The sequence below is a fragment of the Miniopterus natalensis genome, chromosome 14 (assembly GCF_054644295.1).
Source record: "Miniopterus natalensis isolate mMinNat1 chromosome 14, mMinNat1.hap1, whole genome shotgun sequence".
Lineage (NCBI taxonomy): Eukaryota > Metazoa > Chordata > Mammalia > Chiroptera > Miniopteridae > Miniopterus > Miniopterus natalensis.
Window position 1 is genome coordinate 10,749,502 of NC_142094.1, and position 23,814 is coordinate 10,773,315.

The 23,814-nt window shown below is 48.7% G+C and overlaps 1 pseudogene; it reads right to left on the bottom strand.

Moving 5' to 3' along the window:
- Nucleotides 1-16,547: 16,547 nt before the first annotated feature.
- Nucleotides 16,548-18,340, bottom strand: LOC148091497 (eukaryotic translation initiation factor 2A pseudogene; annotated as a pseudogene).
- Nucleotides 18,341-23,814: the final 5,474 nt, after the last annotated feature.

The window sequence follows — 23,814 nt, forward strand, 5'->3', positions numbered from 1 at the left end:
GTGCAGGGTGGAGGGGACCAATGGGGGAATAAAAAGGGGACATCTGTAATATTTTCAACAATAAAGATACATTTCAAAAGAACAAAAAAAACAATAAAAGAGTCTCAGTTTATTGTCCAAAAATGTGGATGTTATTCTTGTCCCATAGGATGATCCTTTAGGTGAATGCACTGGGGGCTCCCTGTGTTCCAGGCGCTGTGTGAGTGGAGACGGCAGAAGAGCCCGGTCTCCATGCATGAAACAGCCTGCTGGGAGGGATGTGTGTAAAATCACCACAGGTGGAACACAGGCCGCGTGGGTGCCTGGTCTAAAGACAGTGCGGAAGAGGCTCGGCTCGTCAGGGATGCCGCAGACCGTGCGGGGCCATGGCAGCCAGGAGGGACGCTCAGTGCACAGACGCAAGTAGACATGTCTGTAGACTGCTCTCCTTGCTTCGGGTCTTGCATTCTTGCTTTCTTTGCTGCACCCAAAGCTCCCTTTTAACTCTTTTTCTGCCCTCTATTCTTAATATTTCCACACGAGTAGTGCCAACCAGGTCCTGTGAGCAGCGTGATGGCCTGGCAGTTCTGGTTTCTCATGACCCGCCAAGCCTGGAGACTGCCCCCTCCCGGGCAGGTCCATAGCTCCACACCACCATGCCTGGCCCGGGCGGAGGGCACGTCTCCTTGGCAGAACAGTGAGAACTTGGGTTGTCACTAGCTGACAAAATGCTCTTGTATTGACACCTGTTTCCAAATGTCTTAGGACACAATGACATAAGCACCTGACAAGGCTGCTTGGCCATCACTCTGTTTATATGTCACCTTGACCCTTCCGTTCACAGCTCCCCTGCCTGCAGACAGCGGGAGGCCAGGACCCAGACTGCGCTGCCTCCTCCGCGGAGCCATCACCTGTCCTGAGACAGACCTATCTGGCCCTGCGGCTCTGCGTGCACATTAATAAGGGAGCCAGGCGTTGGCGTCCCCAGGCCTCTCCTGACAGCCAATTAGGGTCTCCACCGGGGTCCTCTGCCCTCCCTATTTTCCAGAACTCAGCCAGCTGTGAGCAAACAGCCTCCTCCTAGCAGAGAACCCGCAGGCCTCCCTCAGATTGAGCACAGTGAGGATCCGCAATTTGGGTACATCATCTGATCATCCCTGTCCCACATGGCCCTCCTGCCCAAACATGGGGAGGCCCCGCAGCGGCCCAGAGCGCCTGCCCATCCCCGGGAGGCCTGTGCACCCACGGCGGCCTTGGCAGTGGAAGCGGGGCGTCTCCGCAGCCGGGGCTTCAGCGGTCTAGCTGGGCTCCGGCTCTCCGTGTTCCGCTCGGAGAGAAAGAGGCTTCTGCAGTTGAGGTAGCCCATCCCCCCGGGGAGACTGTGAGCAGAGAAAGAGCAGATATTCACGTGGGCCTAAGCTCCTTGGTGTCGCCCTCAGGGCTGCTGAGCAGGTGGGGTGCAGGCCACAGTCCGAACCAGAGACTCACAGCACTGGATGGGGCGACGTCACGGTGCCCAGCCCTCCCTTCCAGAGGGACTGAAGGACTTTGCTGGTCTGATTGCGGAACCCAAGCCCTGACTTCCATCCATCTTCCTCATCTGACTCCCTCACCCCCCAGAACCCTGACAGCAGTTCCGAGTGTGTCTGTTTCCAGGTCTTTGAATGCTAACGCCCACCCATTTGATTGAGAGAATTTTTACGTACATGTGAGATGGGCCACAATGGCAGAGGAGCACTGTCTGTCTAGTGTTGTATGATCAGTAAGTTTGCAAGACTTGCCATCAAACAACTGCTCATTTAATAATAATGTTATTTGCTGAATGAGATAAGCAAGGGAAGTTTCTCACTGATGAAATGATCTGTCCAGCTGGTAAGTGATAGGGTTAGAAATTAACTCGGCCCCAGCTAGAGCCATGTGATCAGCAGCAAAGAGGCTGGCAGCTGGGCTTGGCAGCAGCCGAGAGAGCCTGAGTGCCAGTGAGGTCAGCATTGTGCTCCCCAGGTCCCCAGGCCCAGAGGGTCCTCCAGTTTTGAGCTGACTGTCCCATCAAAACAGAGGTCCCTCTGTTTCCTACTTGCCTGTCTTGCTCTTGTGATAGGGCACTTCCTGGGCAGCTGCCCCTGGTCCCTTGGCCCCTGGCCGGAGAGCCACGCGCCGTCCGGCACACGGGCCTCACGGAGGCTGAGGGAGATGCTGTTGCTCTTGCAAAGCACGGACAACGGAGGGGACTTCCACAGAGGCCCAGTGGGCTCTGCCCCCCACACGTGAAAGGACGCGGCTCTGTCCGGAAGGGAGAGTGGGCCATGTGGTACAGCAGCTCCAGGTGGCCTGCTGGGCTCACCTGTGTGGCATCCCCTAGGTCAGGCCTCCCCTCCCACTCAGGCTCCAGGTAGCAAGTGAGGGGGTGCATGTGATCGCCTTTATTATTCTTTGCATCAGACATTCTATCATTTATATAGTTTTAAGCTTGCTACAGAGCAGTTATAATAAAATAGGCAACATTTATATTTATGTTTTTGCTGCCTTTGGGGGGGATGGGTCTTTTGAGCCTCTATTTCTTTTATAATTCATATAAAAGAAAAACTTGTTACTCTAATAGAAGTTTTTTTCCCTCCTAATGATAAAATTTGGCCAGTTTCCTCTTTCCCCCAAGGACCTGGTCTCCCGGAGACGCACACCTGGGTCCTTTCCAGTCTTGTCTCTCCTCCGCCGCCGGGGACGGAAGCCAGCTGTCCCCTGGAACTCAGCGCCCAGCCCAGGGGCTTCCTCCAGGGGTGGGCAGTGGTGCGTGCCAGTGGCTCAGCTGCGGGTGCTGCCACCCGGGGGAGGTCAGGCCTACAGGAGCACGAGGGAGCTTCAGGACCTGCCTCCTGCCCTCTGGCCACCCTGCGGGAGGCACACTCTGAGGACCCATGTTCTCACACAGGGGACACCGCCTGCCCACCCCTGGAGGAAGCCCCTGTGCTGGGTGCTGAGTTCCAGGGGACAGCTGGCTTCCGTCCCCGACGGCGGAGGAGAGGCAAGACTGGAAAGGACCCAGGTGTGTGCCTCCAGGAGACCAGGTCCTCGGGGGAAAGAGGAAACTGGCCAAATTTTATCATTAGGAGGGAAAAAACCCTCTATTAGAGTAACAAGTTTTTCTTTTATATGAATTATATTCTGCCTCCACAGGTACATCCCTCCCCCCTGTCTGAGCACAGGAGCTGCCAGGGTGTGGCTCGTTTAGAGAAAGCCCTTTCTGAGGAGGGCTGGGCAGAGACCAGTGAGCTGGGCACCCCGGGGCCGGGATGCCACCCGGCTGTGCTGCACCAGGCGGCCTGCGGGCTCGATCCTGAGCGGGCTGGAGGGAGCCTGCACTCCGAGGGCTCCTGATGCTGTTACATTCTGTTCTTACTTCACTCTCCTTTGTTCTATCTTTATGAATCCCTTCCTCAGCTTTGTCTACTGTTTTTTTCTTTTGCAGATCTACTGAAATAAAATCTTTACTTCAGTATTTTCAGCATTTTTTAAGGGAAATGTTTTTAAGGTATTGCCTCAGACTGCTTCTTTGGACACATATGAAAGGTTTTGACATATAATATTCACAATTACATTCACTTTTATTATGAATATTATTTTTTAATCCTCACCTGAGGATATGTTTATTGATGTTTTTAGAAAGACAGGAAGGGGGGGAGAGGGAGGGAGAGGGAGGGAGAGAGATTGGCTGCCTCCTGTACGCGCTCCGACGGGGCTGAACCGGCACCGTTTTTGGTGTATAGAACGATGCTCCAGCCAACTGAGCCACCCAGCCAGGGCTCAGTCACATTCATTTTTAAGTAGACTTTAATTTTGTCTTGGGTATTTTTAAATGTTAATTTTATTTTGTGAAGAGACATTATCTTTTTATTCTTAGCATCTGGATTTATTTTTCATATGGACTTGTTATAATCCTTACCTTTCAAATTAATTAAGATTTATAGCAGAGTACACACTAGATATTTATAATATTTCCATCGAGTTTTAAACCATCACTGTTTTGGATTAACATAGACTCTCCGCGTCTTTGCCCACCTCCATGCTGTGTGTTAAGCTATGCAATTAAGGTTGTTAATTTTATTATGTAAATCCTCCGTCTTCTGCATTCTTATTCTCTCAGTTTCCTAACTAAGTCTGTTAAACTCCACTCTTCTTTTGACCATGAAAGGTAGGTAAACACTTTCATGTCTTCTCCGGGTTCCTAACTAACTGCACACAGAGCCAGGTGAACTCCCCAAGTAGCAAGGTTAATGGCTTCATTATGAAGAGCTAGTCTTAGGTCTAAGGGGAAACTGAAATTTCCTTTTCATTCCTTAAATTGAGAAAACTTGGTTCTGCAGACTGGGATGACCCAGTCACGTAATCAGCCCAAGACCAGGAGCGAGGGACAAACAGTAGAGTCAGCGTGGTCTCCCAAGGGTGGAGCTCCGCAAGTTCCCGCAGTGATAAAGCAGAGTGGTCCCAGCAACTGCCAGGGAAAGGAACATGTCCTTCCTGTTTAATTTTTAATGTGTGGCACTTGAATGGGTCACTGGGATCCCTTAGAAGTTACCTTCTCTCGTCCACTGGTCAGATAATTTCCTTTTGAAGAGAGACCTGCAAATGAGGGAATGGAAGGGAAATCAGCCCTGGACTGTGAGAAACAAGCAGGTAAGCAGGCTGTGTAACAACTCGATACCCAGTCTATCTTAGTTTTAATCTTGTGTGCGTGCTTATGAGATTTTGTATTAAGTAAATAATATATTTGGTTTGACTCAATTTGAGAGACTTTGTCCTCCAAAAGGGGATTTTAACAGGGTAACAGACGCTGTGATCAGTGATATACTTGGTCTTATTTATGTAATCTGATTTTATGGCTTGTATTTAATAAACTGCATCGAGGAAGAAGCAGTAGAGTATAGGAGTTAAGGGTGTGGGCTCTGGGTTCAAACTCCAGCTCTTAAAGCTACTAGCAGAGCCACCATGAGCAGGCTGCCAGTTCTTTCTATACCTAAGGTTTCTCTTCTTCGAAGACTCATAATTCACAAAATTGTGTGAATATATAAAAATACTTATTTATTTTGGTTAATTCTCTTGGGAGGGTATTTTTTCCATTCTTTTTTTTTTTTTTTTTGAGAGTGGAAGGGAGTGTGGGTGAGGGGAGAGAGAGAAACATTGATGGGAGAGAGGAACATGGATCGGTTGCCTCCCACATGGGCCCTGACCAGGGCCAGGGATCGAACCTGCAACCCAGGTATGTGCCCTTGACTGAGGTCGAACCTGAGACCCTTTGGTGTGCGGGCCAACTCTCTAGCCACTGAGCGGCTCTCTAACTCTGGCAGGGCATACAAAGTATTTAAAGCGGTCCTTGGCACAGAATAAATCCTCTAGTTATTGTTTTCCTCTTTTCTCATGTTTTGTAAACTTTGGTAAATATTGGCTGTTTTCTTTTTTCTCTCAGAATGGTTTGATTTGAAAGTTCTACCTTTTATCAAGGCTGACCATTTTTAATTACTATATATCCTTTTTATATTAAATATATTGTTAATTTTCCTGTTAATCAAAGAACAGTTAATCCAAAGGCACTGAGATTTATGGTATAAAGATGCTTTGAATACTACTGACAAAAGCAACAAAGCCTAAAGGGGAAAGGAGAGAAAATGAGCAATCTAAGTGAAAGAGCAAATCACCACTTCAACCAGACACGAGGTGGAACATCTGCAAATGCCACGCCTTTGGGCCAAGGCAGCAGAGATGGGGCCTGAGGGCGCCGAGCCTGCCAGGCGCCTGGGACCAGGCTGCACAGAGCCCCGCCCAGGCGGCCCGCAGCTCAGCGCAGCCACCACCCAATCCACGGTGGCTCAGCTGTGGAACCGCTTGGCCCCAGCTGCCCTGCCGCGTCGGCACAGACACTGTAATCCGGGAATCCTACAGGAGGCTGCCGGGGGCTCCTTGCTGCTGATGCTTTTCGTAGGAAAAGGCTAGGGCTCCACTTTATTGCCTTTCTTTGTGTGATGACAGAAAATCTAACACATCGCCTTTTTCCTGACAGGGCGCTGTGGCAGACGTTCTCAGTTGAGCTGTGATTGTGAGGGGTCAATGTGGTGAATGTGACGTGGTCTTTGTTGCTGCAGGAAGCTTGGCTTGGTGCCGCCTTCCTGGGTGGAGTCTCTCCCTGCAGACTGAGGCTTCCAGAGCAAGGAAGATGCTCTTGTCTTCCACAGAAGTGAATGGATGCCCTGAGAGCCTGGATTTTATCAAGATAGAAAAGGGTTGGCGTTTCTTTCAGGAGCAGTAAAAGCAGAGTCTTTGTGAGGTGTACGTTCCATCCCCTTACCCTCCTTTCTTCTGGAAGCACAGGGCCTGAGTGAAGCCTGTGTCTTAGCTGCTGCTGGTGGAGGTGGGGAAGGCTGTCTGAGGCCCCGAGGCCCCGTATCTAGGCTCACAGACCTCCTGGCGCATTTGTCTGCCAAGTGCCCACACATCTGGGGCTGCCTCCCCTCCAGAGTATCCTCCCCTCCCCTCCCCTCCCCTCCCCTCCCCTCCCCTCCCCTCCCCTCCCCTCCCCTCCCCTCCCCTCCCCTCCCCTCCCCTCCCCTCCCCTCCCCTCCCCTCCCCTCCCCTCCCCTCCCCTCCCCTCCCCTCCCCTCCCCTCCCCTCCCCTCCCCTCCCCTCCCCTCCCAAGCAGACTGGCTTCCCATCACCGCATCTGCAAGTTCCAGTGCTTTGGGGTCTCTTCTGTCCTGTTTCACTACGAATAAGTGAGGCCTTGCCTGGTGGGCTGGGCCAGGCTGAGGCTTGGGCTTCTGCGTGTTCCCCTGTCTCAGGCAGTGCCCTGGGAGCCACTCTTCTTACAGGGGCTTTCCAGTGCCCTCCAGAGGCCCAGGAGCAGGGGTTACATTTGTACTAACTGCAGAGACAAAATCAAAAGCGATTCACATAAAATATTTTTCACACAGAATTTAATTGTGTAGGTATCGAGAGTAAATGTGTTGAAGTTTGGGTGTCTTGCAGCTTCAGGGGAGCCGACACCATCACACAGTGCTAAAACAGCATGTGTGGCCTGCACTAGTGCAGAGATGGAAGAAGGTTTTGCTGGCTTCCGTGAGGCCTGCTTTGTCTGGAGCTTCATATTTTAACTGTCTGCTGCAATATAGAAAGCACCTTGAAGATGAATATTGGAGGGAGTGATTTACATCTTGAGGGATCTAGAAACCATGCTATGTGGAAGGGAGTAAAAAAACCGTCTAATTCCAAGTAGCTGTCGAATCTGACGAAAAGGAAGTCTTGGGGTTGCTGTCTCCAGATGTTTAAAGAAAACTACAATGTGGTAGAGAAAACAAACTGATTCTGTGTAGTCACCATAGGGTAGTACTTTGATCTGTAGGTGGAAGTTGCCAGAGACAGATTCCATTTCATTCTGTTTAACAGCCCCAGGGGTAGCTGCATGGGAAAGCAGTCACCATGTCACCCCGAATGCCCAAGCCAAGGCTGGCTCCCCTTCTCTAGCTTGGGCGAGCACTGTCCAGGTCTCTTGCCTCTGAGTGTGAGTGATTCTATACTTGTGGGAGCAACAGCTGACGGTGTCTGTCCTACGGCTCCTGAGGATGGAAGGAGAGAGCAGGGCCATGCTGTGCTCACAGAGGGTGCTGGCCTGAGCAGAGCCTGCAGGGGATGTTTGTTTAGCTTGAAGTCTGGAGCTGATGAACTAGGCCTGGAGTTTCACCTGCAGCCCCTCCTGCACCCCTAACATCTGCTGAGAAGGGTCCAAACCCTGGCTCAGTCCCATCTGCGTCCTGAGGACAAGGTGGAGCGTGACTCACATTGGCTTGAGGATGAAAGGCAGGGGCTTGAGCTCTGGGTGGGGGCTCGGCAGCAGACATGCTGTGTGGGGCTTGCTTTCTCCTGGGGTGCTTCCCTGTTTGTGAAACCCATTCCCATGAATGTTTTAAGCGTTGTCCTTGGAAGGTTAAAAGCTAAGCTCCAGTGTTTATCCAAATCCAGTGGAGTTGCTTTCCCTGCACTTGCCCAGTTGAAAGGCACTTGGGCCAGTGGGCTTGAGTTGGCACTTGTCTGCCTTTACTGATGGGAAACTCAGCAGTGAACTGGCAGACTAGTGCGATGGCACTGAGCAGGGCTCTGGAGACTGACCCTGACCCCACGATCTCAGTACCTGTAGCCTTCCCGTGTGAACACTCGGAGTGAGCACCCTTCCCCATGCCTAACACGGATTCTACTGGCTACAGGAAAGAGAAAGGCAGAAGGAAAGCAAAACTGGTGCTGACTTTACTAAGAAAGTCAAGTCCTTAGGGAATCCTGCAGTTGGTTCTCATTCTTTCCAGTTCATCTACACTTTATTTTGCTTATATTTAAAAACATATTTTAATGTGATTTTATACTTTAAAAAAGGCACAAAAATAGTGCAAAGAATTTTTATGTACCTTTTGCTCAAACGTCCCAGATGTTAGTGTCTTATGTAAACACAAATGCACTGATCAAAACCAGGAAATTAATTTAATATGACACTTGTCTAATCTATAAGCATTATGCAGATTTCACCAACTGTCCCACAAATGTCCTTTATCTGGTCTAGGTTCCAAACCAGGTTCATATGTTGAATTTTTTGTCTTATCTCCTCAGTCTCTTTTAATCTGGAGTAGTCTTACCTATACCTTTGGCAAATTCAATTCTAGAGATGGAGAATGCATGTGTTAGAGAAACACTGAATGTCTGTGTGCCCTGGGCTGTGCCCTGCTAGGAACCAGGGATGCCACACTGAAAAGCAGAGACCATCGCTGCTAACTGAGGCCTCTCCAACTAGGTGGAACACAGACAAGAAAACCAGCAGTTTCCATGCAGGATGAAGGGAGCACACACACTGAGAGGGCAGATACCTAAACTAAGTTGGGGAGAGGAGGAAGGGATTCCTGGAAGAGATGATATTGGAGGTGAGGCCCCTGCAAAGAGGAGTTTTTCAGGCTGGGAAAAGGACATTGCTGGCATGAGACCGTACAGCTGGTGGCAATGGCATTGGTGAAAGCTCCGTGGCACTAGAGGCCTGTTCTGATCACTGCATTAAAGTGTATTCCAGAGTCCGGACATGAGATGTGAAGAGGGAAGAGGTGTGCCTGGGGCTGGAGAGGTGGGGAGCGGCCACGTTGTGCACAGCCTTGGAAGTCGTCTTAAGGGCTATTGTTGACCTTAGAGTCATGGAGAAACATTGAAAGATTTTTTTGAACAGGAATGTGATGATCAGATTTGTGTTTTAAAAAGACTATGAGAGATGTAGGCGTGAACCAGGGTGAAACGGGGCGGAGAGGTGTGAACAAACCCGAGATCCAGGGAGACAGCACCGACAGCATGCGGAGGCTGGTTGGGTGGAGAGGCTGGGGGAGGCGGTGGTGAAGGGTGAATCCAGGCCTCTTTCTGGCTTGGGCACTGAGTGGAAGCTGGCCCATTCTCTCAGGTAGACGACACAATGGCAGGAGCAGTTTCGAGGATGTTTTCATGCTGAAGTGTTTGGGTAACTTGGAGTGTGAAACTCGGGTTCTCTTGACTCCCAGAATGGTGCTGTTGACTTTTGGCACACCTGCCTCTTAACTCTTTCCCACTAGGAGTGAACCATGCAGACAGGCACTGCTGAGAGGAAGGCTGCACAGCCTGGTCCCTCTCCCTAGGAGCCCACAGCCAAGGACCACCCTGTGTTGGGCAGACTCTGTAATAAAGGTGGTACAAGGAGGCTGGGCAGATTGGACACCGTGGAGATGTGGTCAGGTTGGTCCCTCAGATGAGGGGAGTTGTCCCAACACTGCAGGGCGGTTTGTGAGAGCAGATGGAGCAGAAGCCCAGACAGAGCAGGATTTAGGAAAGTGCTAGGGACTGGTGGTGGGGGACATCTTGTCCTTCAACCTGCCAAAGAAGGGCTGGGAGGGACAAGGGGGCTGGTCAGGGTAGAGTTCCTTCTCTGTGGAAGCTACCAGGACAGCTTCCATTCTGCCATCTTACTACGGGGGAAGGAAGAGATCGGAGATTAAGTGACCTGCCTAAGGTCACACAGCTGTTTGTAGAGCCAGGACTTGGACACAAAGCTGACTCTAAAGTCAGCTCAAAGCTGTGCTCTATGCCTTCTGATATCAAGGGGAAGCTCGGGTCCATTTTGAGAAGCTGTCCAGACTATCCAGGAATGGGCAGGCGGGAGATGCCTGGATGAAAGGCACAAAGAAAAAGTTTACAGTTGCCATTCGAAGTAGTCATGGGCACCATGCAAAGCTCTGGCCATTGCCAGGAAAAGCCCTTCCCTAAGGGGGGCAAGTGCTGGATGAAGCCTAATCTGTGAATTCGGGTGAGGCTGGCCCAGCAAGCAGAATCCAGCCAGGGCAGCCATGAGCCAGGCTGGCCGAGCTGGTGCGAGGTTCAGGCCCGCTGCCCCTTCCTCATCGCCGAAGCAGGGCCTTGCTTACTGCAAGGCTGGCTTTGGGTAAAAGCTGGTCTAGGAGTGGCGATGTTCCAGCTCCGGCCCCAGCTCCGGGAGTTTTGTTGATGTTTATAGAGGCTGTCTCTTCCCTTCTGACCTGCGTTCACCCCAGTCTGCAGACCTGCTCTGTCCTGACTGGCTGAGCTGGAAGCACTTAAGACGAATAGGTCTCAGCTGGACTCTTCCTTTCCTCCCAGCACCGGAAAGAGAAGCCCGCTCCCACCCGACAGCAGCAGTGCGCTCAGCAGCTGGAGCGGGAAGTCCGGCAGCTTGGAGCGATTTAGCTCAAGGAAACCCTCCAGGGTGGGGCACTAAAGGCAGGGAGAGGACAGAAGTGGGATTTGAGGACTGAGAGAAACGATGTGCCCTGCCCCAGTTTCTCATCTGCCGGGATTGTAACTGAGGAGTGGGCTGCTGTCAGGTAGCATGGACACCCAAGGTCACATCTCATCACGGTGTCCCCTCTCCACTGCCTACAGCTTGGCCAAGCCTGCACACCCAGGCTGATTGTAGGCCTGAGAGGCAGGAATGGTGGCCAGCCTGGAAAGGGCCTTCCTCCTGGCTGGGCGCAGGGTTTCTCTTGCTGTCAGGATAACTGAGGTCCAGCTCCAAGGAGTTTTGGGACATGGAGAAAGAGCAGAGACAAGCAGAAGCAACTGCCAATGTGTTTATGGACCAACTCAGGCCACCATAAGTTGCTGGGCAGTGCCTCTGAAAAGCAGGTCAGGGTCTCCCTGGGGAATCAGAGGGAGGAAGTGAGCAGTCTGAAGATTTTGTGTGTGTGCTAAAATTTGCTTTATAGCTTGGGAAAAGAACCTCAGGCTTCCTCGAGCCCCTTCTATCATGTATCCTTGGCAGCTCTGGGAGATATTTTCCCCATTAAGCAAACCAACAGCTGCTGATTTTGGCTAGTTTACCTTGTCAGTTCTTGGGAGGAAAGAAGATGCTCAGCTGTCCTCAAAAGCTACCAGTGGAAATCAAAATAAAACACACAGAACAGAGGGGTGTGGAGGATGGCAGCCCCAAGGGTGCCATGGGTCCCCACCCTTAGCAGGAAGCTGGGAACACCCAACTGCTGAAGAGCTCTCCTGCGCAGACATGGCCTAGTGCGGTCATCTCCATGCTGTGGGGCTGTGTGGCGTCCCCAGGGCTCCTCCTGCCTGAACTTTCAGGACAGAAAACAGATAGGGGGCAGATTCCTATGCAGGGACAGCGAGCGAGGCACAGGGTGACTTCCCGGATCAAAGTCCTCCATCATCACATTGCGAATTTTACCGTAAGGGACTCATTCCTGTGTCGGTTTCCCCACTGCAGGCTCTGTGCTGAACCAGCTGGAAATAGAGGTTAATATTTACAGTATTGTTTTCTATGTGTCAGGTACTGGTAACAGACTGGCAAGGTCACATTAATTCCTCACCTTGCTCTTGTGCTGCACCGGTTTTCCCGACTAGAAAGTTGAGGCTCAGAGAAGTCACATAATATACTCAAAGTCAGAGAGTTAGGAATCGGCATTGCTGGTTAGTCTGCCACCAAAAACGCTTAAATACCAGAACAGGCTGCCCACCTGGGAAGACTGATGCCATTCATTCAATACATATAGATATGAGTAGAAGTATAACTATGTATATCAGACCTACCCCAGCAGAAATGCATGTGCACCTACTCTGCAGCCAAGGACAAAAATGCCAAAATGGCCAAGAATCTCAACACTGGATTGAAACGATAAATTATATGAAGAAGAAATTGCCGTAGGAAACACAGTTTAGAGTGCCAGGATATTCTTTAGAACAAGTCTGATTAATGTTAACATATGATATACTATTACAGAAATGGATGAGAGTATTTTATAAATGAAAGCAAAACCCTGGAGATATGAAGATAAAACAAGATCAACAAAATAAAAGAGTGAGTTAAAGAGCAGAATTAAAATAGCTGAAAATTGACTTCGTAAGCTGGAAGCTGGCAACAAAGAATTCTTTCAAAATGGAGTCCCAAAAGACGAAGAAACGGAAAATATTGAAGGAACCCTGAGACAGAGTGAGTTTTCTAGAGTTCCAAATTTTGCCTAATTTAACTTTCAAAAGGAAACAAATGAAAGAGAGTTGAAGAGAGGCAATAAATAACAGATGGTGATTGTCATGAAGACCTGAGCCCTCAAATTGAGGCAGCCACTGGACATTAGGTGGGACAACAGAGAAACCAGGTAAACACACCGTGGTGACATTTCAGAACATCAGCGATGCAAAGAGTGTCCTGAAGGCTGACAAAGCAAAATGAGAGAGACAGAGAGACAGAGGGAGAGAGGGAGAGAAAGACGGAGAGGGGGAGAATGTAGCTTCTCTAGAAAGAAAGGAGCCTCATGTTGGAATCATATTTCCCAAGAGCAAGAGAGGATTTCTGAAAGCAACACAGCATATCTTCAAAATTGTTGGAATGTGATTTTGAACTAGAATCTATTCCCCCCCTCCCAAAAAAATTAAATACAAGGTAAAAATTGTTTTTTTAAAAAGCCCTTTAAGGACTCAGAAAGTTTACCAATCAGAAAGAAGCCCAATAAGAAATTTCTGGAGAATCTATTCCAGCAAAATAAAATAAAACTATTGATAATTAAATTGAGGAAGACTTGGGATATGGGGAATAGTGTTTAGCCAAAGAAATATTTAATTATTAATTCTAAATAAATATTATTTTTAAAGTAGTTAATGAAAATTAATAGAAACTTGAACCCATAATCCTAAATGATTTCAGAATAGTTCAGACTGTGGAACAAAGGAAAAACTTTATGTTTAAGAACTTTACCGGCACTTTTTCCCAGCTTTTGAACAAGGAGACCCACATTTTCATTTTGCACTTGGAGCCACAGTTTATGTAGCCTCCTCTGTCACTCACACACAGGAGACGAGATTTGCTGAAGAAACTGGGACAAATAGGCTCCATATTGGGAGACATCACACACAAAAGAAAACTGAGTGGAAAAAGGAGAAATAACTTAGGTGCTAACTGATTTAGAGACACCCCGAGGCCCCAATGCCAAGGCAGGAGATTGTAGGGTCTTTTCCTGAAATAACTGAACCACTCACGGAGAAAGACCTACATATTCTGACACCTGAAGGTCACAAACATTGTTGGCAGCCCATCCCATTAATCTGCAGCAAAACTCTCCAACACATAAGCTCCCCCATGCACGCACCCCAGTTCTGAACCATTTCATCACCTCCAAGGAGAACCATGTCCAGGGCTTACTGCAGCGCCTCCCACCTCTGCCTTGTAATTTAGGAATTGCTCCCATTTGCATTTACTATAATTATTACCACACGCTGCACCGCAAGTTCTACTTGGTGTCTTCACATGTTTTGCAATGCACACTCACTTCACTACCACTGACTGAGGAACGTTTTTGCTGCTTGTCTCCCCACTGGGCTGCGAGCTCCCTGGGGATAGGGGCCACCCCTGTCTCGCTCATTGTTAGCTCCCCGGAGTCTCACACGATGCTGTCCCCAGAGTGTCTCAGTAAATTGATTTGAGTGAACAAATGTGAAACTGTACACTTCTGTGAACAAATGACAGCTTTTTTGTTTGTTTCCCATCGCTTTTCAGAGAAAGTGGAAGGGAGGAGGGTGGCGTGCGTGAGAGAAACGTGGGTGTGAGAGAGACACACCCACAGGGGACCCAACCCAACCGGGAGTGGGAGCAAACCCACAACCCTTTCGGTGCATGGGCCCCGACACTCCACCCACTGAGCCACACTAGCCAGGGCCAAATGACAGCTTCTTCTTGTGAAATGGTTAGAAAGCAGATTCCGAAGAGGGCTGTGTTTGGATATTGCTGATTCTAAGAGAGCATGAATGACAAGTGCACTACCTGGGTCCCCACACCTCCCGGAGCATCCTAGGGGTGGGACACGGTGGACGCTTCCAGGTTTCTTCACTGAAGTGGAGCAAAGCGAAGGGGGAAGTATCCTCTTTCCTCTTCTTGCCACTCCCCTCTCCCCCTCCCCAGTGAAGTCCAGCTGGATCTTGAGGATTCTTGCCCCTATTGCATTCCTGGACCCTTTCATTACCTCTGGTTTCAGCCCTGGGACTAAATCTCTTGGTCACACTCTTCCATCAGGTGCTCCCAGAGAAAGGACCCGGCTGCAGGAGTGATAGGAACTGGACTGCAACTGGCTTTCCGGGGGCTGAGGCAAGTACAGGCTTGTCCTAAAGCTTCTCTAGCCATGGAATTAAGGAAAAGACAGGGGGTTGTAGAGCTGCAGCAGAGTGAGAAGGAATTCCAGAACCTTCTCCAGGCTCTTCTCCAGAACCTTCTGCAGGCCCTTCTGCAGGCCCTTCTGCAGGCCCTCCCCCAGGCCCTCCTCCAGGACCTTCTCTGGGATCTGCGGGAGGCCTGCCTCTTTCACGCCAGCCACCCTTCACTTCCTACGCCCGCGGGACTCAGTCAGCAGAGGCTCTGTCTGTGCGGAGGAGCCGGTGGCACTGCTCGCTTGGTGGGTTTTTTTAAGGGAAGACACACAGGAAGAAAATTAAACCCTTTATTTCTACTTTTCTTCTTGGGGAATGGCAAGAAATGTTGCCTGCATTTCATCCATGAGAATCACTTTTTCCCCTTGAAAGAGCCCCGCCTCCTCAGCTGTTGCCCTGCGAACCATTCACTTCCCAGGAACCTCAGTCCTAAGGTGTCCTGGGGCGTCGGCAGGCCTGCTCACCGCCAGGAACGCAGCGGGGGGAGAGCCCTCAAGGTCCAGCGGGACTTCCCTGGGGAGGGGGAGAGGGGGCCGCAAGAAGAGGAAAGAGGATACCTCCACCTTCGCCTCTGCTCCGCTCCAGTGCAGGAGCCAGGTCCCCCCCGTCAGTGCCGCGTTAAGGAGCCGGGCAGCAGAAACCACTCCCTGTGTCGCGCCACCTGCCCTCCACCGTATGAAGTTTGAGGACAGCACCCTGCCACCCACTGCAGAGCGGTTAGACAATGACACACTTTACAAAGTGTTTCCCCTGACATTTCCAGTACCCGCCTGGCCCCTTCCAGTTATTTCAATATTATCGACTGCATTCCCTGCGCTGTGCCTTACACCCCATCCCCATGACTATTTCTTGCCACGCTGTATTCTTTTCTCAATGTTCCACTACTTTAATTGCATTATTATTTTTTTTCTAAAATTATGTTATCTACTAGGAACTTTCATGTGTATTATTAATATCCTTCCTGACAGACTCCAAATGGGATTTTTTATTATATTTGACTATGCTTTGTGCTTTGTGGGAGGCGCAATATACATATGAGAAATCAATGAGAGGCTCAGCGCACCAGGATCCGTGTCCAGCTCCATCCTGGCCACCCCAGATCACCAAAGAGTCTCCTTTTTGAGAAGAAAAATGATACTGAAGCACACATTCAGACTCCATCTGGGGTTTTTCACTGGAGAGAGCAGAGCCTGAGTCTTGGTTTAAAAATACAATAATGGAAATTTTAAAGACCCCTGAAGGAAGTTGTGCACAAAATCACTGTGTTGAGTTTCTACTGAACAAGTTTGTGAGTTAGTGCAAGTTCAAGGAAAAGAAATTAATACTCATTCTAAAGTCACAGAAACAAACTTTTGTTCACTTTGTTGTATGCTGACTTTTTAAAATCAATCTAATGGGATATATTTATTTGCTTTAATTTGAAATGCTTTGTTCATTTATATGCACAATACTAAATAAAATAATATTTGATTTTCAGTCTGTTGAGCTTAGCTACCAATTTCACCTCTCTTTCCTATAACATGTATTGAAAGGTAGGAAGTCAGTTTAATGGACATTCGTAACTAATTTCACACATAGGCCAAAGCTTGGATAAGCGGTGAGTTATAGATGAGATGTGGGTGCGTGGTGGGCAGGTGACACTCGGGGTTCTCCAGAACAAGACTGAATACAGAAGACGTGTTTCCATGGATTTAAGCTAACAACTTCCTTTCTGCGGATCTTAACGGGGCCAGTTCCAAATCTCCCACCTACTGGAAAAGGAAGGTATCTTTTAAAATTTTCCAACTCCTTGCTTTTGCAGCTGTCTCAGTTGCTGCTTGGTTTTTCAAGGTTGAATTGCTTTCAGGCCTTCTTTAAGTTCTTCCTTTTGCATCTATCTCAGGGTCTCCAGATGTTAACAGAGACACAGTATTTCATGGTGGGCTCTGTGGGGCAGGGGTAGGTGCCAAATCTTGGTTCTTGCCATTGCTTACTTTCTGCTTTGCAGCTTTCTTAGCCTCATATTTCCTTTGAATTTTAAGAGCTGCTTTTGATAATAGCTGCACTTTGTGATTTCTTATTCTGGGGTGGTTTCTTTTCAGACAGTTTGAAATTGGTGACTGGTTTATTTCTTGCAGCCGAGAGTCTATTAAACATTGCAAATTTAGGCTCCTCATTGGGTACTTCACTTGGAACTGCTTGGCGAATCATTGTTTTGGCTAGAAATAACCCATTCAAAAATGGTTGCTGAGATAGGGCTGGCATAATGCCAAAGCTTGTACCCATTGTTAACATGCAACCTGGAACATGTATGGTAGTTAAAATGTGCTCCCCATCTGGGCACCAAGTGAAACATATAGGATCAGAGGCCATGGGTTTAAAATAAGTTTGTATTTTTTAACAGCCCATGATTACATTTGTATGTCAGATTTTTCAATCCAGCTGGCATTAATGTGTGGCCACGAGGATGAAATAAGCTATGTTTAGAGCATTGGTTCCAAAGTCAAGCACACGGTCACATTTCAAGCTGAGATTGTTGCATTGGCAGGCAGAAAATCATGCATAGCATCAAACTCAGTAGGACTGGAATTCCAAGTGACATCATAAATGGGGTTGTTTTGGTAATTGAATGGATTACAGCACTTTGTCTATTTGTTGCAAGTTACTGCATCGTTTATTCCCTGGTAGGAAGTTCCTGTCTTGTCGAATCTCTTCCAGCTATTACAACACAGAAGTAGCCTTCTCTTTCCCTAGTGGCATAACCTTATCAGCCTCAGAGGAACGGTGGTTGCCCAAAGCTGCACGAGGTCCACTGAAGTTGGGGTGCAGATAAAACCGAACAGATGAAGGTGCACCCTTACTCTCCGGAGAATAGAGAGTTCACTTTTGTCTAATTGATAACACACCATGATTAAATTTTGGAAATGCTAATTACTTGCAATTTTATTACAATCATCTTTAAAGAAGTGAGCTTCATTGCTAATATTTCGGGAACAAATAGTTTCATTATCCAACCAGGATGGATGCCAATTTTGCACTTTTTCTGGAGGAAAGTCTTTATGCGCTTCCCAACGTTCACACCTCAGGGGCGCATGTGTGGCGGAGTGTAAGCCTTCTCTGCAGCCAGGCAATGTTGTGTGTGTTTTTTTCTTTTTGTGATAACTCAAGTCAAACTGCCTTGGGAGGTCAAAGGAATGTAGTGAACCTGTGTTAGTGACATTGATAATATTTATAGTTCTTTCCCTTGCCTCAGCAAACAAGGTTCTACTCTTACTGAAAATATAGATTTTATAATTTCCTCAAGATTCCCTTGGAAACACTGTGCTTGGTGTAAAGTATGGTGGTTCATTCACTCTGGCTCACCCTACTACCCTCAGATGGGTTCGTACACTGGCTGTGGGACCTTGGACACACTCCCCCACCCCGTGAACCCTCTCCTGGGGGACAGCTGCTTTTGTTTTCAATGCCCGTTAGTGTCATAAATCGCTCTCCGAGCCGGGCCTGCTATCTGACCGGGAGGAATCCGCACGGGCGTCCTTTCCTAGCTGCTGGAAACTGAGGGAGCTGCATCACCTGCCAAGGAGTACAGACTTCGAGCCTCCAATTTCTCTTGGCCATACTTCCAAGCCCAGGACGAATATCCGAGCAGGGGGCCTGGGAGCCCCATCTGATGTCCTGTCACTGCTTTGCTGACAGATGGAGGCGGGGGTAGGAGGGAGGAGGTCAGCTGCGTGACCAGTGAGCAGCACCCACTCCGTAGCAGAGATCACACCGTGTTCCCGCTCACCCAAGAGGACACCTGTCACCGTGACTTGCATTTCAGCTTCTTCAGGGCAGGGCCCGATATCCCGCCATTCCCCACCTCCCAGCAGAGTCCTCCCGGCAGTCCCATCTCAGGAATGACTGCTACCGTTCATTGTTTGTTCAATGTGGAAACCTGAGCATTTGAATGGATTCTTTTCTTTCACTCCCTTTCCGCAAAGAACAGAGCAGATCCAAATAAGCCGCATACTTCTCCGCTTGTCTCCACTCTACCTGCCCCCTGTGTGAGAGCACCGCCTCTCCCCATCTCCACAGGAGCCCCCGGCTGCCCCCCTGGCCCCCTCTTTCAGCCACTCAGGTACAGCAGCAGGTGGCCTTGCAGGCATGAACCCCGCCCATCTCTCTGCTGTGTAAAGCGCCAGGACATTGCCCGCCATACCCACAGAGGGCCCATCCGCCTGTCACTCCCTGCTTTCCATCCTCACGACAAGCACCACGCCCTTTGGCTCAGCACTCCCGCCGGCCTCCCTTGTGCCCTGAACACACCGCGGCCTTTCCCAACTCTCAGCTTCTCACGCGGACTGGAAACACGTCCTGTTTCTTGAGGTGACTTCCCCCTTAAGCTTCAGATGTCAGTGGAAGCATCCTTTCCGGAGTAGCTTCTCCCAGGTCATGCCTTCCCCTTGCCCTGTTGCTTCCCTCGTGGTCCCTTGCCCATTGCCTGTCTCCCCCAGCGGAAGCCAGGCTCGGTGAGGGGGGGACCTCGCTGGCCTTACCAACCCCTGAGTCCCAGCCTGTTTGGAGCACCGAGCCAGGCACGTAGTAGGTACTCAGTGTTTACTTGTTAAACCAATTAACTTTTGTCCCTTCCCCAGCCCTCGGTGCCCAGTACCCTGAGAAAATAGCTACTGAATGCAAAAGAAATAGACGAACGAATCAACAGATGAGTATTTCTGTCGCAAATGCCCCCAAGGGCAGTGCAGCAGCACCTGGGCACGCACGCCTTCCCGTGTCCCCCTGGACCGCCTGTTCACGGGGCAGCACTGTTTCCCGCTGCACTGACTTCCTTTGACCGGTCTCAGAACAGGAATGAGTCACGTGGAGATGGAAAACATCAGGGGCCCGTGGGTGGGGCCATAAATGAGACAGAAAAGTTCTGATTTTCCTTTCTATGGTTTAGATCGAAACAAAAGTGACTGGGTCTCCTACGCCCGTGCAAATGCAAGAGCGGAGGCCGCGCCAGGAAGGGCACAGCGGTTGGGGAGCTCTGGATCAGTGGGTCTCAGGCCAGCAGAGTCCGGGCCACAGCCATCTGGGAGCTTGTCCAGTGGTCAACCACGGAAGGCACAAGTGGCGATGGAAGTGGCCGGAAGAGGAAGCCGCCACCAAGACCTGCCTCCACATCTGCCTGTCGTCTGTCCTTACAAGAGGCTTTGTCTCTAATCCTGGCCTTCCTCACTCCCCTTTGGAGAATGCTCCTTGTGACACTGACTATAAAGTGGGACATGTCCCTCCAGGTCTGATCCCCACCCCTCAGGTCCCAAATACAAGCCTGTATGAGAAACAAGGAAGCCCTCCTGGCTTTCTAGAGTCTTCTCTTCCCACTGCTGGGCTCTGCCCACGGAAGGAGCTCTCTGGGCACGCCGGGAAGGGTGGGCGTTCACAGTCCTGGCTCCAGGGGCCCTGTCCTGTTAGTGGAGCACGGTTCCTCCCAGGAGCCCTCCCTCCCGAGCCGCCCTCCCAGGAGCCTGGCTGCTTTGTGTCCTGCTGCGGCTGCGCACATTCACGCGCCGAGCCCTTTCGGGGTAGTAATTCACTGCTGGTGAAAACTTGGCATGTTCCGCGTCTCCTGTCGAGTAACTCATTTGTTTCAATTTTGGACCATCTGAAAAATGAAGACAGTGTAAAAGTGTGTGTGTGTGTGTGTGTGTGTGTGTGTGTGTGTGAAAGAGCAGATGGGAAAATTCCTTTCCTCTGGCTATTTATAACCCTTCCCAGGCGCTAAAAGCAGTGACCATTACTCTCACCCTCTCACCATCCAAAAAAGTGCCGAGTCCGCACTGTCTTATTTTATGTGCTTCTTTGCTCTTAAGTGCTCACTGTTTGGATTTCTGATCTGATAACTTTATTTAAAAATTGAGCTTTTTTGGAATTTTACACTTGTCTGAGCTTTTTTTTCTGGCCAAAGGGCTTCCCCTCTGCAGTTGCTTCTCCTGCTCTGTGAAGCTGGACCAGGATGGCACCTGCTCCCACGGGTGCTGCAGGCTCTGGACAGGGACACTGATGTCATGTGACCAGGCGACTCAAATACAGTTCTCCAGGGGACCTTAACTCCACAAAAGAAACCTCCTTGGGCCACACCAAGCCCTGCACCTCCCAGGGTCTGGCTGTCCCGCTCACCTCATCCCTGCCACTTGGCAGAGAAGCCTGGCCCCAGAAGGAGCTATTTATATGTTGCTGAATGAATGTTCCCCTTGCCAACCTTTGCTGTATCTGTTGCCCAGGTTCTTAAGATTCTCTGGTTACAGCACCATCTTCCCTGGGTCTGGGTCTCTGAACAAGCACTCTGTCCTTCCATCATGCTTTAAGGACGCAGACTTCCCAGTTTTACAAGGGTGAGTGGGGCCATGTATTTATCTTTGAAATGAAGACATTGAAAAAAGTCTGCAAAAGGGTTGCAAGGCTGAACATGGTGTTGTAAATAGTCCCCAGACATAAAGTCTGGGTGATAGGAGGTTTATGGCATTGGAACCAGCAATTTCTAGGATTCAACCCTGGGAGAGCCTAAAACACCCAGCTTAGAGCACAGGGCTGGGGGCAGTGGGGCCGTGCAGAAGGTAGGCGTGTAGGGAGGGACTGTGGGGACCCAGCGGAGCTTCTCATTGCTCATTCCGTGTGTGGAGGAGAAGGAAGGTGTGCCCGCAGGCTGGAGCCCAGGTGGGGGGGCACAGGGAGCCTCTGCTGACCCTGGGCTGCGCCACTAACCAGGAACCTGACAGCTGTGCCTTGCAGGGAACCCTCCTGACAGCGGGCAGGACAAGTTGTCGGGATCTGCAGAAGGGAGGGTGATCAGAATTACCTCTTAAGTGAAAAGCGGGTAAACAAATTATATGTATATACATACAACACATGCGCACACATCCTGGGAGGATAATTGCCACCACACTAATACAGAGTCCTGTCTTATTTCCTGTCCCATGCGAGGGTCCGGTTCCCAATTCCTGAGGGGTGGCTGGTTCTGATTGCCCTAGTGGTCCCTGCCCTGGCAGCCAGCCCTCAGCCCCCACCAGCATGTCCCATATCCCCATTTGCCTTCCAGGGCCGCTCCTTTTCTGCTCTGCAGCCAATCTGCTTGCCGTGTTGACTGTGGTCTCCTGAAAGAATCCATAGATTCTTTGTGGGATATTTGCATTCCATTCAGCATGGCTTGATGTGAAAACCTTTGATTGACAACCAACTTTTAAATAATAAATTGACTCCTCAGTGAAGGCCTTCAGGGCTTTCTCACTTCTTAGGGACCCACAGAAAGACACTTGGATTTTCTTTTAAGGGGAAAAGGAACCAGGTCTCAGCTCCCATGTCCTCTTTTGACCTCTGCATAACCCCTGGTCACTACTGGCACAGGGGGTGGGAAGGCAGTTGTGCCTCTTGGTTCTGGGCCTCAGGGGATACTAGGCTCTAAAGTCTTCCTCAACCATCAGTGTCAATTCCAACTTCCTCTAGAGAGAGAATTGTTAGGTTTTTCTGTATTGTCTCCCACACATTTTCATACAGATAAAGAATATATTGTGGTTGCTTTAATTAGTTTTAGTCAACCTTTTACAAGTAGAAAAATATTCAATGCCAAACATTGTCCTTGAATATAGTTTTAGTTGTAGAACATAGACATTGATACGAAAGAGTCTCCATTTCATTGAATTATAAGTCAGTCTTCTATATGTAATTTTCTGTTTGATTCAGGGGATAGACAGTTTTTAAATTTTCAAATGGGCATTTTAGTCATCTTTTGGGTGTATGTGATTTTATTGAACAGTGATTATAAACACAACTGTACAACTCCTATTTCTGAAAATTCATTGAGATTTTCTTTTGTGATCAATAGCATGGTTTACTTTTACAAATATTTCATGAAGAAAAGAAAACATTCTTTGCAGAGCTGCTATAACAGGTAAGTTTTTATATACATATTCATAAAATCAAGTTCCCTGATTATATTATAAAATCTTCTATACCTGAACTGAAAGAAATATATAAAAAATCTTCTGCTATGATTCAGCTGCTGTTTAAAGGTTTTAAAAGTATTTGCGTAAAGTTTTATTTTATTTATTTGACTCCTAGGTTGTTAAGTATAAATAAGTTAATGACTATTATATATTTTTCTGGATCATATCTCTTGTTATTGGTGCTATTAATATTAATTGTTTCAATTTAAATTTTTGCCCTTGAATTCCACTTTATCTGATTTTCATATTGATTAACCCCATTTCTTTTGTGTTATAGTCTACTTATTATATTCCTGCCCATTCCTCATTTTTAATCCATTTTTGTTATTGTGTGTTATTTTTTAACTTTTTATTTTGAAATAATGATAAATTCACTGGAAGTTGCAAAGAAAGCACAGTGAGGTTCTCTGTGGCTTTTGTCGAGTTTCCCGTAGGGTTACATCTTACCTAATCAAGACCAGGAAATTGACGGTGGTACCTGTGTGTGTGTGTGTGTGTGTGTGTGTAGTGCGATGTCATTTTATCATAGGTACAGGTTCATGTAACCACCAGGCCATTCAGGCACAGAACCGATTCATCATCACGAACATGACCTTCATGCTGGACACTCATAATTATCTCCACTTCTCTCTGCCTCACCAGCCCTGACTGCTGGCAACTTGCACTAATTCCTTCTTCATTTCTATAATTTATTTCAAGAATGTCATATATACGGGAGCATATAGTATAAGACTTTTTTGGATCAGCTTTTTGCCACACTGCTCTTGATAGTCATCTGAGTTGTGCTTATAACAATAGTTATTTTGGTTTTTTGCTGACCAGTACCCATGGCATGGGTGCTCCACAGTTTGTTTGTTTAACTGTTCACCAGTTGAAGGACACTTGAGTTGTTTCCAGTTTTTGGCTTTTACAAATAAAGCTGCTATTAACAGTCACACAGATTTTTGTGTGGACATAGTTTTCATTTCCTTGTGATAAATGCCTGGGAGTTCAATTGCTAGGTTATGTGATAAGAGTATGTTTATTTATTTTTAGAAAACCTGCTAAGCTATTTTCCAGAGTGGCCGTGCCCGTTTACATTTCCACTGGCAATGTGGGAGATACCGTTTTTCCACACCCACGCTCCCATTTGGCACTGTAACTGGCTGTCAGTCTA